Genomic DNA, 13,512 nt, shown 5'->3' with positions numbered 1-13,512 from the left:
GCGAGAAGGAGATTTCGAATGAGGGGGATGGGGCTGTAGATGTGCACTGGAGTCAACTCACGCAGGGTCTTCAGCTCACCAAGCTGCGGGACAGCATGGTGTAGTGTGAAGGTTGGCTGGTAAAATCTGAGGACAAATGGCCTGAGACACTGGAGTGAGTCAAAGCTGACCTAGAATCCGATTCTGGTGCTCCGTGGTTGTGAAGTACTTTGCCTCTCTGAGCCTTGGCGTTCAGGTCTATGAGAGGATGGCAGTGTCCACCTCGCTGCAGTGACATCAGTGGATGGGAGAACAAAAGGGTAAACTCCTGACACAGTCACAGCACAGCCTGCCCTTGCGGAATGCCATCGTTCCCTTTTCTGCCTAGGCAAGGTGGGGGGAGGCCCTAGCCAGGCAGAGCTTTAATCAGATGTTTGATTGCATATTTGGAAAGAACTAGAAGAGGTCAAATGTTCCCAATATAAATAAATGATATTTAAGAAGACAGAAACGATAATTACCCAGAGCTGGCCACTTTTCATTATATTCCTGCCCTCTCTTCTGGGTGGTTTCAGTCAATCAGAATCCAAAGAAGCAGCAGTACCACCTCTTCCCAGGGCTTGTGCAGAGAGAGGCTTCCCATCAGCGGGTAAGTGGCTTCCTTGGACTGTGTGAAAGATGACAAGACAGAGAACAGCGCCTGGGGAAGTCTTCTTTTTTTGTTTTGTTTTTTTGTTTTGTTTTGTTTTTGTGGTACCAGAAATTGAACTCAGGACCCTGCACTTGCCAGGTAAGTGCTTCTTCTACTGGCTTATCTCCCCAGCCTCTTGGGGAAGAATCTTGCTGGAAAATTACTAAACTATTTCATACTTCATCAAGCTCCATTTCTAAAATTTCAGCACAGTAGTTTCAGTCTGGGATAAGAGATCCTGAACTTATATATGTCTGAGGAAGAGTTCAGAAATGGAAGAGGAAGTGCCTGTAAAAGAAGGCGGCTTTGCCCTCTTACTTCTAGGTTCTTGTACTGTGGTGAGTGTCATTTTCACAATTCACAGAGACATTGATTGATTGATTGATTGATTGCAGTACTAGGAATTGAACTCAAGATAATGGTACTGCGCTACATCAGCATCTTTTTACTTTATTAGTTTTTAAACTACTAAGTTGCTAAGTTGCCCAGGCTGATTTTGAACTTTGCCATCCTCCTGCCTCCGTCTCCCAGAGTGCTGTAGTCACAGGTGCACACTACCACACCTGGCTGAGAGATATTTAGTATCCTCATGTTACAGTTTGTGTCTAGGTGTCCCCCTAAAGCCTCATGCAGTCATGGGGTGGCTTCTGGAGTTTGTGATTGATTATTGTGGGTGTGGGTGCTGCACCTGCCCTGGGGCAGGTAATTCACATCACAATATAAGGAGGGGAGAGAGGCCAGCTAGCTGCCTGAGCTGCAGCCTTTTTGTTCACTCTCTGCTCTTTGCCACTGTCATGAACGGTTGCTCTCTGCCATGTGTCTCTCTGCCTTGGAGCCAGCCTTTCTCTGCCGTGAATGCTTCAGTAACTGTAAGCTAAATAAACCTTCCCTTGCTTCATTTGGAGTGTCGAGTATTTGTCCCAGCAATGAGAGAAGAGTAAATGAAACATCTCATTTCACAAATAGAATAGCCATAGGAACATGCTCAGACCAGAAAGTGGATTCCACTATTCCATTAATCAGAGGGTCTAGCCTTAGGTCAAGGGAACTTAGAGAACTAACCGGGGAAAAAAGTAAAACTAGGTCAGTGAGATTAAATAATACCACCACCAAAACAGAATGGAATTTCCATGTCAAAATTTCCATGTGTTACAGAGATATCTGAAACCCTTTCTTTTCCTTTCTGAATCCAGACCACTGTCTTTTCCTCTTATGGAGCATCCTAGGAATCAAAGCTGAGCCATGCTGACCTTTCCTGAGCTCCATCTTCCCTAACCTTAATTATTCTGCAAGATAGAATTGGAAAATGGTCCTAGGGTACAGTTCTTTTCTTTTTCATCCTAGTTTCCAAAATACAGCCCAGGTGTCCCTTCTCCTGCGCACCCTTCCCTGCTCGCCCACAGAGTCACCTCCTTTCCAGTGCCTCCACCCTGACACTTTCGGTGTGTAGCTGTACTTCACTGGCTGGTCTGTTATTCCCCCTTGCCACCTATATACAAGGTCAAGGACACTGTCCTACACATCCATTTCTCCACTGCCATGCCAGCCAATACCCTAATTGTGATTTTTTTTTAGTTCAATTAAATAATTCAATGGAAAGGAGGAGTTGAGGCTTTCTAAAATAATTGATAGAAGAATGAGAAGTTCTGGCTTCTTGATAACCAACTTGCCTTTATGGTGAGTGGCTGCTTATGCAAGGCACTGGGGACTGGGCCCCAGGAACCATCCAGACTTTGCCCTTATTGCTTAGAAGAGTGGGCTTTGGAGCCAAACAGCCTGCACTTTTTTGCCATGCCTTGGGTTTCCATCTGCAAACCGGGGAAATGATGATGACCCTTAATTGAAAGGCGTTATCTTGAGGGCCAGTGGGAGGACCTGAGTCTAGCACTTAGACCCGTGTCTGGCACGGAGAGCAGGGGATGACTGTCAGCTTGAAGTAAACTGAGCCTCAAGAGACTCTTCATGGAGCAAATCCAGTTTTCTTAATGAAATCTGCACACGTACCTTTTGGGAGGGCTCTAGTCCTGGTGGGTAGACTTTTTGATGAGATGTGAAGGATGAGATTTTGATGCCAGAGATATGACTGAGGAAGAATAAATGGGTAGCTGGAATGTTTTCGAAAGGCTGGGACCAGCTACCTTTGCATTTCTTATGAGAGTTTCAAGGGTAGTGGCTAGAGCCAAATTTGGGGGGATGCCACCCAAAAGAATGGGTAAGAGAAAGACCCAAGAGGAAAATAGGACTTCTAGCACCAGGGACAGGGCTTTGGCAAGGAGAGTGGTTTTTTTTTTTTTTTTTTAATGTATTTAGTACAGGGTCTACGGGGTCTCACTACACAGATCAGACTCGTAGTGATCCTGCTGTGTTCAGCCTCCCAAGCGCTGGGATTACAGGTGCACACCACTAAGCCCAGTCTCAATTGTTGTCTCAGCATATCCCAGGGGTGGGGCCGGCAGGCATGCCAGGGATTGAACCCGGGTTCCTGAGTCTGCCTAAGCAGGCGCTTTAATCCACTGAGCTGTCTGGCTGGCCCTGAAAGTGAGTTTTTAAAGCAGAGCTTCTGAGCAAGCTTTCTGTGGAGTGCAGCCCTCTCCTTGTCCTCCCCAGAGAGCCTCTCTAGAGTCCTTTGCCCTCCTTGCTGCTGGAGTGCTTGTCTTCATAGGAAGTGGCAGGTCTGGACTCAGGGAAGCTGTGAGAGTCAGGATGTCCCAGCTCTGGGGTCACTGCACCCCTAGAGAACAGTGCAGAGGCACCGAGGGGTGGACGGGGCAGATGGAGTGAGGCAAGAGGATCACAAGTGTGAGCCCCGGCTGGGCAACTGGGCGACACAGACCCCATCTCAAAATAAATGGTACAAAAAGGACTGGGGACATAGCTCAGTGCACAGACCCTGGGTTCGGTCCCCAATACAAAAGAAAGACAAACCCACCCACGGGAGAAGCTGGAGAGGATTGATTAATGTATTGCAGTTGCTAAATGGAGAGTCAAACAATGCAACAGGACGACAGGACAGGACAGACTTCCACGCGACTGCATCTGACTGTCCAGGGTGCCAGCACTTAGAGAGATGAGCTGCCTAACGCAAAGCCCTCCAAATTCCTGGAAAGCCATGGTCATCTCTCACATTATAACCAATTATGCCGCCTCCAGCTGGGACAAACGAGAAATGTGGCCCCTGCCTGTGGAGTTGGCATGAGCGGCAATTTGTGCTTGAAATACCAAAAAGAACCAAAGCGCGTGGCAGGAGAGAGCCTCCAGAAGCCTCAGCTATCTTACGCTGCACGTAATGGACCAAGCACTCGAGGCCCTGGCTCAGACTGGAGTCCAGGGCTCTTGTTCTTGCTCGTTCAAGACATACTTCAGTTTGTCCGTTGTCGGCTCGTCCTGCTTGCCAGGTGCTGCTGTCCGTGCTGGGCTTGCACTGTTTCTTTGTGTCCTCCCTGAAAGCCAATATGTCTAGTAAAGATGTTATCTTCGTGCCACACATGAGGCACGGGAGGCTGAGCGAGGCTACTTGGCTGGTACAAGGTCACACAGGTTGTAAGTTGTGGAACTGGGATTCCATGCCCAGAGGGAACAGCTTGCAGCTAGAAAGCACGCCAGCCTAAGAGCTTGCTCTTCCTATGTCTGAGGCTGTTGCAGGACGCAGCCAGAAGCTGCCGACTTACTTGGGCCATGCTTCTTTTTCCAAGAGAAGAAAGGAATGAACTGGGCCATCTACCTTACAGCTTTGCTTTGAAGGACAGCTACACATGAAAGCCCAGCATAAGGATCAGAGTGGCACAAATCCACTCCCTTTATTGCCCTACAAAGAATACAGCCATGTTCTAGCCCTCTTTTGTGGGCTGCCTAATTTCTTGGTACAGCTAGCCGAATGTGATTAACAAGGAAAAGCTTAATATAGAACTACTCCTTTTCCTGACTCACTGAGAAAATGAGGTAATCTTGAATATTGTACTAAAATAAAGGATTTACAAGTTGAGTTTGATATTTGGCTGCTCTGCACTAAGCATTTTCACAGGCATTGTATCTCCAGGAGAATGAAACAAGGCTCCCAGATGGTTCATGGATTTGCTTCCAGTCCCAAAGAGAAAGGCCGGGAACCCAGCGCTGCCTGGGTGGGTCTACAGGTGCTTTCTCAGGAACCAAGGGCCTAGGCCAGATATAATCCACACAGCACCTATTGTTCCAAAGGCAGTTGCCACAGCATCCGGGGACTGCTCCTAACATCTCCATGTACCCTGAAGGGGAGAGTGTTTATTTTATCCTCTGCCATGTCGAAGTCTAAAAGCATAGCAACATCTAGCCTTAGATGAACAAATTCACCAGCCCCAAATCACAAGAGAAGAAACAGAAATAGAGTATAATGCCACCACTCACTGAGGGAAAGGAAGAAGTTTTTAAAACACTTAAAACCACGGACTGTCATCTACATAGTGAGACCCTGTAGACTCTGTACTAAATTTAAAAAAAAAAAAAAAAAAAGCAAAACTAAATAGTAAATTGATTTAGGGCCAGCCAGATAGCTCAGGGGACTAAGTAGACACAGCGGCTGCGGTTCAATCCCTGGCCTGCTGTGCCACCTCACCCCCCGGGGTGCACAGAGACAGCGATTAAGACTGGGCGTGGTGGTGCACACCTGTAATCCCAGCTCTTGGGAGGCTGAACACAGATGCGTCACTACGAGCCCCATCTGTGTAGTGAGACCCTGTAGACCCTGTACTAAATACAAAAAAAAAAGAAGTATGGACTGTATTAAATGTGACCCTTGTTTATAATATAAAAAATAATATAACATTTAAAAATAGGCAACAGATTAAAAAAATGTGCTCAGTGATACTGCTGTATGAAGAAGTCATTCAAAGTTTAAGAGGGAAAATAGGACTTCAATACATCCATGATCAAAGAACAGGAAGAACACATTTACATAACATGAATATTAAACACATACCCTGGGAAAGATATATCCCAAGTACTAAAGAATTACAGTGTAAAATAATCTCTATTATTATAACTTAACAAAGCTCTATAGTTCTTTTTTTAAGATTTAAAAAAATATTTATTTATTTATTTATTTATTTATTATTTAGGTTACTTGATACAGGGTCTCACTACACAGCTCAGACTCAGAGTGATCCTCCTGTCTCAGCCTCCCCAGCACTGGGATTACGGGAGTATGCCACCACACCTGGTTTCAGTGGCCAGCGGGGCCGGGGCCCCTGATATACTGGGGATTGAACCCAGGTGCTTGCGCTCATCAGGCAGGTACTTAGCATGCATTTTTTTTTTTCTGGTACTGGGAATCAAACTTACAACCTTGCACTTGCCAGGCAGGTGCTTTTGCCACTGAGCTATCTCCCCGACCCGGAGCTATCTCCCCAACCCTCAGGCAGGCACTTAGACCACTGAGCTCTCTCCCCAGCCCTATAGTTCTTCATATTCACTGAGTGTTTGGTGTACATATGTTTATGTGCTCACTAAAGCCACCAGAGGAAATAGTGTTCTTTCCATTTAGTAGATATAGAAATGGAGGCCCACATAGGTTTAGTAACTTGCTCAACTTGCAGTTTAGCTAGGGCACAGATGAGATATCAGTCCAGACAGCCTGACTCTTGAATCTCTGTTGCACTTAGAAAATCAGCAAAAATAAAAATATTTAAGGTAGAATATTCATTACTAGGAAAGTTCTCGAGAAACTTGGTGCTTGCATCATTATAAACCAGTGCAACGTTTTTGAAAAGCAATATAGCAAGAGCCACAGAAATATACCTCGTGTACTAGAAAGCTTACTCACTGGACCAAAGATAGGGAAAAGGATGCAGAGGCGGGAGTCAATATACAGGTGGCTGTGGACTCAAATGGGACCTAGGCCAGCAATGTCTGGTGTAAAAATGAACCCAAAACACATATGTAATTTTCAACTTCATAGCAGCTATATCGAAAAAGACAAAAGGAAATGTGAAATCAATTTAAATAACTTCTTTCATCTGGTATCTTCAAATAGTATTTTACATGAAGAATAAATTTTCTTATAGCAAATCTTAAGAGATATGGAAGGTGCTTTACACTCTCATTGCATCTCAATCCAGACTGGTGTCCCCTGGCCGCCTGTTACCACTGGTTACCACATTGCATTGCACAGGTCTGCAGTGACAGAGGACGGGACATGGATCTTAGTATCCAGTGGTATGGAGAGTCGTTTAGGAAACTGACATGCCAGTCTCTGAAATCATACAAAGCCATTTCTAGTAGAAATAATAAAGGCCTTAAGGAAATGCATAAAATGTTTCTGTTATGCTAAATGTAAAAATCTGGATATGTGTAGTATTCATCAGATATTTAAGGCCGGGGAGATGGCTCAGGAGAATAAGTGCTTCCCTGGCAAGCACAAGGGCCTGAGTTCAATCCCCGGTTCCGCAAAAAAAAAAAAAAAAATCAGATATTTAAAATGCATCCGTGGGAGAATCACAACTGAAAGATAATATGGAAACATTAGAATAGTTGTGCTAACATGACAACAGGGATCATTTCATTGTCATATTTTCATTTCAATAGATATTCAACATTTGTTCTTATTAGGAAAGTTTTTTAAACATAAAAGGATAAGAAAGAGATCTTTCTTTTTTTTTATGTATTTGGTTGTTGCAGGGTCTCACTATACAGCTTGGACTCCTGGTGATCATCCTGCTTTCAGCCTCCCCAGCGCTGGGGTTACAGGTGTGCGCCACCAGGCCCAGACTCCGGCCGACTCAGCCCCCCCTTGGGGCAGGCTGGTGTGGCATGTGGTGCTGGGGATCTGCGCCTGCCTACTGCCTAAGCTTGCCTAAGCAGGCACTTTAGTCTGCTGAGCTCTCTTGCCAGCTCCAGAAAGAGATCTTTCGCTTAACACAAATATTTGGAGATAGACTTTTCTTTGTTTATTTTTATTTTTCACTTTTTTGCAGTGCTGGGGATTGAACTCAGGACCTTGAGCTTGCCAGGCAAGTGCTTATTCTGTTGAGCTATCTCCCCGGCCCTGGAGATAGATTTTTAAATAAAGTATTTATGTTCATTATATCCCAATAAAGCTACCTATTTAACATATGGGGTCTCTCATATGCTGGAATGCTAATAAATCATTAGGAATCTTTGATTACTGGTGTATCTTGTTTGTTTATGTTAATATTCTTATATGTATTGAGTTATATAAAAATTATTCACAAATTTTTGAATAACATATTAAAGCAATGTAATGATAGCAACATCCTTTATTCTTTGTAACATATTTAATATATATAATATGTAAATATATATAACGTATTTCTTTTCTTTGCCCTATGAGCTATGTTGAAAATAGACCCCAAGATAGTCAATTACTCTGTGGATTTCTAAAGATAACAACTAATGAACAAAATCTTAGCCATTTTAGAAAAATATAGAATTTTCATTTCCATTTTCAAAAGCACAGCTAGCTGAGAAGTGGAGAAGCAGATGGTTTGGATAGAGGATGACAGAGTTCCTGGTGGCTGTGGTCCTGAACTTGTCTTAAGGGGAGAAGGCTTGGACCTGGGGTGAGAGAAACTGACTCTGACTCTGTTTGACACCATCACAAGGAGCTGTGTACTGGCTTCCATATCTGAAAAACGAAGACCATATCAGCATTTTAGGGAGAGAGGAATAAGTGGGAATCCACTTCTGTACAGGGTGGTGATTCTCAGAGGTCATAAAGACAAGGGTCACAGTTCCAGAGGGTGAAAATAGGCTTGGAGTTCAGCTATTCACCATTCATCTATCATGGTGAAGTGGGCCATGGACTCATCATGGCTGAAGCCCTTGACATTTCCGTGCATAGATTTTATTCTGGAACATTCTGTGATAAAAGAAATGCATCCAAAAACAGGGTCTTGATGGCCTTCTCTCTGTGTCTTTGTAATATGCCATGTCTTGGCTAAATGGGAGTTCTTGGAGTCGAAGACCCAGAACCCAGGCTCTGGAGTCAGAGTGCTGAGCTCTACAATGGCTCAGACAGCTTCTAATAGGGTGATCTTGAGTGAGTCGCATACATTCTCTGTCTCAGCTTCCTCATCTGTGAGAGGGAGACAGTCATTATGTCTAACTCAAGATTGGTTGTGGAGCTTAAAAAGTCAAACTCAGTTTCATGTCTGGCCCATTTGCAATCCTTCAGTGACTGGTACCTGTCATTAGCAGTCGCCATCCGTGAAGTTTTCTTAGGATGGTCTCAGCGGTATCCAAACCAATCCTTATCATCATCTTTTTTTGTCAAGTGGACATAGGTCTTTTATTCATCAATTTTTTGGATCTTTCTTTCAGCTCAAATTCTAAGGGATTACATTTTGGTATTGCATGGAAACCGGAAGTTGGGGGAGATATCATGTCACCACTAGAGGGAGTGTTGGCAAAGGCAGGTTCTGCAAGGAGAGAGGGACAGTGGCTAGAAGGGAAGGGGAGGGGAGGAGAAAGGAGGGAAGGGAAGGGAACTGAAGAGAGGGAGGGGAAGGGAGGAATGAGGAAGGGAGGGAAAGGTCCTCAGGAGGGAGGGGAAGGGAGGGGAGGTGGAGGGAGAGGCAAGGGTCTCTGGAGGGTGGGGAGGCGTGGTCCCGTTGGAGGAGTGCTTGCCAGTTGGGTCGCTCACTACTCCTGATCCTCCTTTACTGCATTTTTCCTGTGCTCTAGGCCCTGAGCCTTCTCATTGTTAGTTCCTGACTCTGAAAATCGGGAATAATAACTTCTCCTTTACAAGAATTTTTGTGAGCACGTTAAGGGATACTGGATACAAAACTTTTAAACAGAGAGTGCTCAGTATTATTATGGGATTGGAGCCTGGCTCCGACATGCACCAAGTCACTTTGCCTCTTGCTACTCCGTTGCTCCTCTGGCAGGTGGGGCAGATTTCTCCTAGAGATTTTGTGGAGATCCAGCAAGCTTTTCCAAGCAGAGTACGTAGCCCACTGCTGGGCACACCAACCTCACTCACAGTTCATCTATCATGGTGAAGTGGGCCATGGACTCTTCATGGCTAAAGCCCTTGACATTTCCATGCATAGATTTTATTCCGGAACACTCTGTGACAAAAGAAATGCGTCTGAAACCTGGGCTTTGATGGCCTTCTCTCTGTGTCTTTGTAATATGCCATTTTCTTAATTCAATGCCGTATAAAGCTTCTAAATTCATTGATGGTGTCTGTTGGCGATGAAATGTCAGAGCACTTGGATGCAACTGTCCCATCACCATTCTCCGGCTTTCCCTGGGTGAATGGTAACATTTCCAAATGGATAAAAATCTCTTGGCAACGTCACTTTCCTCCCCCAGAGCAGATTTATAACAGAGCACTTGGCATTTCCACATGCTCTGCATTTGTCAGTGTCAGATTCATATACGTTCTTGGGTCTCTGCACGTATATAGGCATCATTTCAATCTCCAGCGAACAAAGGCTCTTTTTCTAACTTGGAGATATTCTAAAAGATCTGTGCATTTCGTCTATTTTTAAATGTTTGTGTGATTTAGAATTATGGTAATATCAAACGGTACAGGAGAGGACGGAGTATTTAGCTCTCAGCAACGGATCGGGTGCCATGGCTCAGGCACTTTAGATATCATGTTTCACTTAACTGCACTGGGTGGGTGTCGTCCTCTGTTTACTGAAGGGGAAACTAAGGCTCAATAAAGATGAGTGACGTGCTCAAAGTGGACACATACAGATATGCATCACATCAGCCTGGAGTGGTAAGTGCGGGCCACAAACCATTTCTAAGTCCCTATTTGATGTTCTTGCCATTCTACTGCAGCTGATTCTGCAGAATATCAGCCATTCATTCATTCATTCCAAAATTATTTACTGGCACCTAGAATGTACCTGCATTAGGCTAGGCTCTGGTGACCTAGCCCTCTCCCCCCACCAAGAAGAACTTTTGTTTTGCCTTTCATTGGCTTTGTTTCTAGTCAGTGAACAGCAAAGATTAATTCTGAGGCTTGGAGGAAAGGGTCACGTGGTTGGATGGAATGCGGATTGGGGGAGGGGGCAGATCAGCCTCCCCCTCCCCAGATCGGGTCATTTGCAGGGCAGGTTTTTGGGGAAGGTTGGAGAAAGATGGTTCGCCAAGCTCTCCCAGTTCCTTTCAGTCCTGCAAGGATTCAGTGGTTCCCCTGTGGGATTCCGTGTTTTCATGGTAAACATTGCTAACTGTAGAACAAAAGAACAAGAGGCCATGAGCTGCAGGGCCTGGGACACAGGGTTTTCAGGGTAAGGGAAGGCGGAGAAAGAAGGGTCTTCCAAGATGTCAACCCAATGAGGGACAGTAGGTAGAGTCCCTTTCCCCAAAATCCGTAGTAGAGTCAATGGAAAAATTAAAGCGCCTTTCTATTGCTGCCGTTATGCCTAAAGGAATATTACTAGCTACCATTAGCTGTGCAGCTTCTGTGTGTCAGCCGCGACACTGCCTTTCTGTAGGTATTGTCTGTTTAATTGGAAAATATGAAGTAGAAGCTCAGAAAAGCTACTAAAATGTAGAAACTGAGATTCAAACCTGAATCTTTCTAGACCCCCCCCATATGTATGCGCCCGTGTGCGCATGCGCGAGCACACACATACACACATATACACACACACACACACACACCCCAAACTGCCTCTGTGGTTCCCTAGAGATCTCTAAAGAGAATGCAAAGTAATGTTTGATTTGCTCTGCGTAGTCTGTGTCCTTACAACTCAAAATGCAGCCTGTGGACCAGGGATCCAGCACCAGGGATCCAGCTAGAAATGCTGACTATTGAATGCCACTCTGGCTTGGGTAAACCAACAGATGCTTTTGGTGGAGAGTGGTACTGGGGGCAGACCCCTTGCACTGAGCTACAGCAGTACCTGTTAAAAATTCATTCATTCATTCATTCATTCATTCATTCATTCATTCATCTAATGATGTGTTTCTTGCTAAATCAGCAAGTTGTCCAGGCTGGGCTTAAACTTGTGCTTGTCCTTTCTCTGCCCCCTAGAGCGCTGGCATTACTGGTCAAGGCCACACTGCCTGGCTCAGAATCTGCTTTTTAAGGAAACACAAAAGCATGGGAAAGTTTCAGAATATTCATCTATACTCCTTGCCAAAAGATACAGCACAAGCTCGCCACAGGTAATGTAAAGTCTGTCTCTCTGTTCCCAAACATTATCATTTTGAGAATGGAATTTATGGTTATTATGAAAATTAGTAAAGAGATAAAAGTTTCATTTATTTTTATTTTATTTTTTGCCAGCTCAGCCTGCCCTGAGGGCGGGGCTGGTGCAGTATGTGGTGATGGGGATGGAACTGTGGTCCCTTGAGCCTGCCTAAGCTTGCCTAAGGAGGTGCTTTAGACCACTGAGCTGTCTCACTAGCCCCAAGAGATAAAAGTTTTAAAATTTATCCTGGTACTGACTATATCTACATAGATGTAGAAGGCAAGGAGTTGGTCCAGAAGCGGCTGCCAGGCTCTTTCCGAGTCTCCATCTTCAGTTCGCCTGCCTCCACTCCAGCCTCCACCTTGTCCATAAGGGTGACCCCACAAGGTGTCCACCTCCGGCCCCTGGGCCTTCAGCAGCCTCTCCTACACCAGCGGGCCTGCCTCCTACATCAGCTCCTTCAGTTTTTCCTGAATGGGCAACAGCGGCAGTTTCCAGGGCAGCCTGGGGCTGGGTGGCTCTGGCAGGGCTGGTGGTGTGGGTAGCATCACAGCTGTCCAGGTGGACCAGAGCCTGCTGAACCCCTGAACCTGGAGGTGGACCCCAACATCCAGGCCATGTGTATTCAGGAGAAGGAGCAGATCAAGAACCTCAACAAGTTCACTTCTTTCATTGACAAGGTTCGGTTCCTGAAGCAGCAGAATAAGATGCTGGAGACCAGGTGGAGCCTCCTGCAGCAGCAGAAGACATCCCGGAGTAACATGGACAACATGTTCGAAAGTTACATCAACAACCTCCGGTGGCAGCTGGACACACTGGGTCAGGAGAAACTGAACCTGGAGGCAGAGCTTGGCAACATGCAGGGGCTGGTGGAGGACTTCAAGAATAAGTATGAAGATGAGATCAACAAGTGTACAGAGATGGAGAATGAATTTGTCCTCATCAAGAAGGATGTGGATGAAGCTTACATGAATAAGGTGGAGCTCGAGTCACGCCTGGAAGGGTTGACTGACGAGATCAGCTTCCTCAGGCAGCTGTATGAAGAGGAGATCCGTGAGCTGCAGTTTCAGATCTCGGACACATCTGTGGTGCTGTCCATGGTCAACAGCCGCTCTCTGGACCTGGACAGCATCATTGCCAAGGTCAAGGCCCAGTATGAGGAGATCGCCAGCCGTAGCTGGGCGGAGGCCGAGAGCATGTACCAGATCAAGTATGAGGAGTTGCAGACTCTGGCTGGGAAGCACAGGGATGACCTCCGCTGCACGAAGTCCGAGATCTCTGAGATGAACTACAGTATTAGCCGCCTGCAGGTGGAGATTGAGGCTCTCAAAGGCCAGAGAGCATCCCTGGAGGTGGCCACTGCTGATGCTGAGCAGCATGGGGAGATGGCCATTAAGGATGCCAACACCAAACTGGCCCAGCTGGAGGCTGCCCTGCAGAAGGCCAAGCAGGACATGGCCTGGCAGCTGTGCGAGTACCAGGAGCTCATGAATGTCAAGCTGGCCCTGGACATCGAGATTGCCGCCTACCGCAAGCTACTGGAGGGCAAGGAGAACAGGCTGGAGTCTGGGATGCAGAACTTGAGCATTCACACGAAGACCACCCATGGCTATGCAGGAATGATGAGCTCACCCTATCGGGACCTCACGAGCTCTGGCTTTGGGAGCCTCCAAAGCCCTGGCTTCACCCACC

At 46.0% G+C, this 13,512-nt stretch overlaps 1 pseudogene; it reads left to right on the top strand.

The window, feature by feature from the left end:
* The first annotated feature begins 10,371 nt into the window (after window positions 1–10,371).
* The window catches only part of LOC101575193, an 11,867-nt pseudogene continuing 8,726 nt past the window's right edge, over window positions 10,372–13,512 (top strand).

Source organism: Octodon degus, unplaced genomic scaffold, assembly GCF_000260255.1.
Source record: "Octodon degus isolate 3935 unplaced genomic scaffold, OctDeg1.0 scaffold00067, whole genome shotgun sequence".
NCBI classification, from domain to species: Eukaryota; Metazoa; Chordata; class Mammalia; order Rodentia; family Octodontidae; genus Octodon; species Octodon degus.
The sequence above is the reverse complement of the archived record's forward strand: the minus strand, read 5'-3'. Positions and strand labels throughout refer to the sequence as shown.